Genomic DNA, 6904 nt, shown 5'->3' on the forward strand with positions numbered 1-6904 from the left:
TGCCCCGCTTCAAGTGTCCTGTCAGAAAGAACCTTCAGTGCAGCAGGAGGTATTGTCACTGAGAAGAGAAGTCGCCTAGGTCAAAAAAGTCTTGATTATCTCACCTTTATTAAAATGAATGAGGCATGGATCACGAAGGGACTGACATTGTGCGATACATTCGAGTAACAAAAGGCCTGATGAGATGAGCTGCCTTGGGCTACAAATGGTACACATGCTGCTGTATTTTATCTTCGAATGCCGGATGACTTGCGTGACTTATCCGCCAACAACTAGGGTTCAAGCCGCAATGTTTTAGGGCACTTTCTAGCTGTCAAACAAACATCAATTTTTCTGGCCGCTGCTACAGCAGCGTCTGCAACAATAGCTCATTTTTCTGGCATTTGTACATGCCTAATTTTTCTGGCCTCTGGTGCTGCACTGTGGCTACAAAGCCCAAACCAAAAAAAAGGCACATAACAGGGATTAAACTGTTAAGAATAGTATTACTTAACATACCACTCATATCTGGTGGCACAGTAGATTGCACACGCAGTGCCCCAAATTTGAAGTAGGAGGACCGACCAAGCATCTTTTTCCATCTCCCGGTTCCTAAAAATTATCTCCATGTTTCTAAAAACGATGCCATACCTGTACTCGATTGTGCAAAAGGAAGTCATGGCATATGGGGTCTTTCATGCTGTTGTGCCTGTTGAGGGTCAGGGACCCTTGTATAAAAAAACGAACAGAGATGAACAGTGGCACTACTTAGGACTTTTCCTCTAATGATAATTTAAGTCAGGAGGTATGAGTATATTCTTATCAACTATATACTAGAGGAAATGGTGCTTGTGCACAATTATACATATAAACACCAAGGAAGAATGGTATAAAGGATACCAAACTTCCCAAAGTATGCACTTACAGCACTCTAGGCCTGAACTAAGGGATGGGATTCCCCAACAGGATATTTAAAATATAACTTTTATTAGTGTTAATATTAAAAAACCAAAAGGTTTGGTTAATACACACACAATTAAAATGTTTACCAGTATCCTAATCAGTGAATTAAATATACCTTAGATCACAGAAAGTAATGATTCGGCCTCAATGAATTTACTAATATTGGTGATCTAGATAGTCACATCAATAAACTGGGTAGAGGTTACAGCAGTAGTTGTAACTAGAGTTAAAGAGCTTGTGTAAAAGTTCCGATCTAGGTAGTGTGATTTCTACTCAATGTGATTCAGATAACACTATTAAGTATGTAATATAGTAAATAAGATCCAACTTAAGAATATTTCACATCGATGATAATAATCAAAGAATAGGGGTAATAATAAATTACAGACTCACAGAATAAAAAACTTGATCAATTGTAGCCTGAACTACAGTTGTAGCCAGTGTATTTATGTGAATGACTCACAATGTGTGCGTGATTGGTGCTACTTTATTTTCAGTATCGTGTTAAGCGCCTATACATGAAAATTGAGATACAATCAATGTTTTATTAGACGTACAACAAGGGGTGGGATGGATATAATTTTGTATTTCCTAGACTTCAAATATAGCCTATTTCATAAATAAATGGTTTCACCCTTATTAATAATGTATTTCCATCTGCTACAGTCCAGATTCAATACTCAAAATTGCTGGGTTAAGCACATATAGCAAATGCTGCCAGAATGATATGGCTAATATTTATCAGTCTACCTGATCTTAGGCATAGAACCTTAGAACAACTTGGTAGGTGATTACTCAGGATCCACCCTAGTTGTATAGATAGCACCTAAATTAAATTCAATTTTCTTTAAGTTCAGGGTATATGCATTCATTCATATCCTAAGTTTGTAATCAAGGTTAAGTCTGCTACACTCGGCACAGCCCTGCTTTTATAAAAGAGTTTGTAAGTATCATTCAGTTTATAGTTTAGTTTCCATAACGTCACATATAAATATTTCAAATATTATATTAAGTAGTTAAATAAATAAAGTCTGGCGTAACCCAGACTAAGTAAATGGTAATTGTTCTGCGGCTTTATAGAAAATAAGCAACAGGGTTGTGAGTAAATATGGAAGTTCTAAATATAGTGCCTTTTAGTACAGTGCATACTATGATTATAAATTGTTACAGCTCCTGTTAATTTGTTTGTAAGATCTTGTGATGCACACTCTTGCATATGCTAGGTTTATAAATTAAATTAAATCTGGCACAATCCAGAATTGATGAATGCTTGCTATCCTTTAGCTTGTATCAGTGTGAACGGCATAGCATCAAATCATTCAGAGAGCCCCATGAAACACATTTCTAAGTTTCCATTGGTTTTTTAATAGTATCACCAGCGTAACAAACATTCATTCTTCACACTCAATTATTATTTAGATAAATAAAGTCTGGCACAACCCAGATTGTTAAATAATAATTATCATACGGTGTATAGTAAATGCGCAACTATGTTGCCAATTGTTCAGCAAATTTTTGTAATGTACCGTATGGTATAACGAATGTTGTGGTTATAAAGTAGTCTCACTCGCACACATTGGTCTGTGAAGTCATGTGATACACTCTCATTCATGCAATAGTTTTGTGGTTCAAGTTAAGGCTGACGTAACTCTGTTTCTCTAACCGCTCACTATTTTACGGTTTACTATAACTGTCACCGGCGTAACAACATAATATTTGAGTAAATAAATAGCTATCAGTAAAGTAAATAAAGTCTGGCACAACCCAGGCTGTATGAGTCTAAATTAGTTTTTACTTAATATAGAAGGTCCCTATTCAGACCGCACTACATGGATAGGGCAAATGCCGATAATTAGCTCTGCTTCTGCTGTAACTATCTGCCCCACATGATTGAGAGATACTAGGTTTGTTTAAAAAACATATAAGAAAATAGAGCGTGAACTCGTTCACCACTCTCCCCTACCATTTACTTAGTCTGGGTTACGCCAGACTTTATTTATTTAACTACTTAATATAATATTTGAAATATTTATATGTGACGTTATGGAAACTAAACTATAAACTGAATGATACTTACAAACTCTTTTATAAAAGCAGGGCTGTGCCGAGTGTAGCAGACTTAACCTTGATTACAAACTTAGGATATGAATGAATGCATATACCCTGAACTTAAAGAAAATTGAATTTAATTTAGGTGCTATCTATACAACTAGGGTGGATCCTGAGTAATCACCTACCAAGTTGTTCTAAGGTTCTATGCCTAAGATCAGGTAGACTGATAAATATTAGCCATATCATTCTGGCAGCATTTGCTATATGTGCTTAACCCAGCAATTTTGAGTATTGAATCTGGACTGTAGCAGATGGAAATACATTATTAATAAGGGTGAAACCATTTATTTATGAAATAGGCTATATTTGAAGTCTAGGAAATACAAAATTATATCCATCCCACCCCTTGTTGTACGTCTAATAAAACATTGATTGTATCTCAATTTTCATGTATAGGCGCTTAACACGATACTGAAAATAAAGTAGCACCAATCACGCACACATTGTGAGTCATTCACATAAATACACTGGCTACAACTGTAGTTCAGGCTACAATTGATCAAGTTTTTTATTCTGTGAGTCTGTAATTTATTATTACCCCTATTCTTTGATTATTATCATCGATGTGAAATATTCTTAAGTTGGATCTTATTTACTATATTACATACTTAATAGTGTTATCTGAATCACATTGAGTAGAAATCACACTACCTAGATCGGAACTTTTACACAAGCTCTTTAACTCTAGTTACAACTACTGCTGTAACCTCTACCCAGTTTATTGATGTGACTATCTAGATCACCAATATTAGTAAATTCATTGAGGCCGAATCATTACTTTCTGTGATCTAAGGTATATTTAATTCACTGATTAGGATACTGGTAAACATTTTAATTGTGTGTGTATTAACCAAACCTTTTGGTTTTTTAATATTAACACTAATAAAAGTTATATTTTAAATATCCTGTTGGGGAATCCCATCCCTTAGTTCAGGCCTAGAGTGCTGTAAGTGCATACTTTGGGAAGTTTGGTATCCTTTATACCATTCTTCCTTGGTGTTTATACCCTTGTATAAAAAGGCTGAAGGAGAACGACCTGTACTGGGTGTCCAAGCATCTTTTTCCATCTCCCGGTTCCTAAAAATTATCTCCTGGTTCCTAAAAACGATGCCATACCTGTACTCGATTGTGCAAAAGGAAGTCATGGCATATGGGGTCTTTCTTGCTGTCGTGCCTGTTGAGGGTTGGGGACCCTCGTATAAAAAGGCTGAAGGAGAACGACCTGTACTGGGTGTCCAAGCATCTTTTTCCATCTCCCGGTTCCTAAAAATTATCTCCGGGTTCCTAAAATCGATGCCATACCTGTACTCTATTGTGCAAAAGTAAGTCATGGCAGATGGGGTCTTTCATGCTGTCATGCCCGTTTAGGGTCGGGGACCCTCGTATAAAAAGGCTGAAGGAGAACGACCTGTACTGCGTGTCCAAGCATCTTTTCTTCTGTTATGTGTGATCAGTCCACGGGTCATCATTACTTCTGGGATATAACTCCTCCCCAACAGGAAATGCAAGAGGATTCACCCAGCAGAGCTGCATATAGCTCCTCCCCTCTACGTCACTCCCAGTCATTCTCTTGCACCCAACAACTAGATAGGATGTGTGAGAGGACTATGGTGATTATACTTAGTTTTTATAACTTCAATCAAAAGTTTGTTATTTTACAATAGCACCGGAGCGTGTTATTGCCTCTCTGGCAGAGTTTGAAGAAGAATCTACCAGAGTTTTTACTATGATTTTAACCGGAGTAGTTAAGATCATATTGCTGTTTCTCGGCCATCTGAGGGAGGTAAAAGCTTCAGATCAGGGGACAGCGGGCAGATGAATCTGCATTGAGGTATGTAGCAGTTTTTATTTTCTGAATGGAATTGATGAGAAAATCCTGCCATACCGTTATAATGACATGTATGTATACTCTACACTTCAGTATTCTGGGGATGGTATTTCACCGGAATTACTCTGTTAAAAGTACATTAAACCTTTTAATAGGTATTTATTATGTTAAACGTTTTTGCTGGAATGTAGAATCGTTTGCATTTTCTGAGGTACTGAGTGAATAAATATTTGGGCATTATTTTCCACTTGGCAGTTGCTTGTTTTAATTGTGACAGTTTCGTTTCTCTCTCACTGCTGTGTGTGAAGGGGAGGGGCCGTTTTTGGCGCTCTTTGCTACGCATCAAAAAATTCCAGTCAGTTACTCTTGTATTTCCTGCATGATCCGGTTCATCTCTAACAGAACTCAGGGGTCTTCAAACTTCTTTGGAGGGAGGTAGATTCTCTCAGCAGAGCTGTGAGACTTATATATTGACTGTGATTAAAAACGTTGCTCTGTAATTTTTATGTTTCAAATTTAATTATTGTTACTTTACTAATGGGAACAAACCTTTGCTAAAAGTTGTGTTGTTTTTAAGGATTGATGCTATAACTGTCTTTCAGTTCATTATTTCAACTGTCATTTAATCGTTTAGTGCTTCTTTGAGGCACAGTACGTTTTTGTTAAATAAGATTGTAACCAAGTTGCAAATTTATTGCTAGTGTGTTAAACATGTCTGATTCAGAGGAAGATATCTGTGTCATTTGTTCCAATGCCAAGGTGGAGCCCAATAGAAATTTATGTACTAACTGTATTGATGCTACTTTAAATAAAAGCCAATCTGTACAAATTGAACAAATTTCACCAAACAGCGAGGGGAGAGTTATGCCGACTAACTCGCCTCACGTGTCAGTACCTGCATCTCCCGCCCGGGAGGTGCGTGATATTATGGCGCCTAGTACATCTGGGCGGCCATTACAGATAACATTACAAGATATGGCTACTGTTATGACTGAAGTTTTGGCTAAATTACCAGAACTAAGAGGCAAGCGTGATCACTCTGGGGTGAGAACAGAGTGCGCTGATAATACTAGGGCCATGTCTGATACTGCGTCACAGCTTGCAGAACATGAGGACGGAGAGCTTCATTCTGTGGGTGATGGTTCTGATCCAAACAGATTGGATTCAGATATTTCAAATTTTAAATTTAAATTGGAGAACCTCCGTGTATTACTAGGGGAGGTTTTAGCGGCTCTTAATGATTGTAACACTGTTGCAATACCAGAAAAATTGTGTAGGTTGGATAAATACTTTGCGGTACCGGCGAGTACTGACGTTTTTCCTATACCTAAGAGACTAACTGAAATTGTTACTAAGGAGTGGGATAGACCCGGTGTGCCGTTCTCACCCCCTCCAATATTTAGAAAGATGTTTCCAATAGACGCCACCACACGGGACTTATGGCAAACGGTCCCTAAGGTGGAGGGAGCAGTTTCTACTTTAGCTAAGTGTACCACTATCCCGGTGGAGGATAGCTGTGCTTTTTCAGATCCAATGGATAAAAAATTAGAGGGTTACCTTAAGAAAATGTTTGTTCAACAAGGTTTTATATTGCAACCCCTTGCATGCATCGCGCCGATTACGGCTGCGGCAGCATTTTGGATTGAGTCTCTGGAAGAGAACCTTAGTTCAGCTAGTCTACCGCCACACTGCCTTGAATGAACCCGATCCTGTCTGATCTCGGATGCTAAGCAGGGCCAGGCCTGGTCAGTACCTGAATGGGAGACCGCCTGTGAACACCAGGTGCGGTAGGCTTACGCTGGACGACATTACGGACAGGCTTAGAGTCCTTAAACTAGCTAATTCATTCATTTCGGAGGCCGTAGTACATTTAACCAAACTTACGGCTAAGAACTCAGGATTCGCCATTCAGGCACGTAGGGCGCTGTGGCTAAAATCCTGGTCAGCTGATGTAACTTCTAAGTCCAAATTACTTAATATACCTTTCAAGGGGCAAACTTTATTTGGGCCCGGTTTGAAAGA

The 6904-nt window shown here is 38.3% G+C and overlaps 1 pseudogene; it reads left to right on the forward strand.

Moving 5' to 3' along the window:
* Window positions 1-6557: 6557 nt before the first annotated feature.
* Window positions 6558-6676, forward strand: LOC128665431 (uncharacterized; annotated as a pseudogene).
* The last annotated feature ends 228 nt before the right edge of the window (window positions 6677-6904 follow it).

Source organism: Bombina bombina, chromosome 6, assembly GCF_027579735.1.
Source record: "Bombina bombina isolate aBomBom1 chromosome 6, aBomBom1.pri, whole genome shotgun sequence".
Taxonomy (NCBI): Eukaryota; Metazoa; Chordata; class Amphibia; order Anura; family Bombinatoridae; genus Bombina; species Bombina bombina.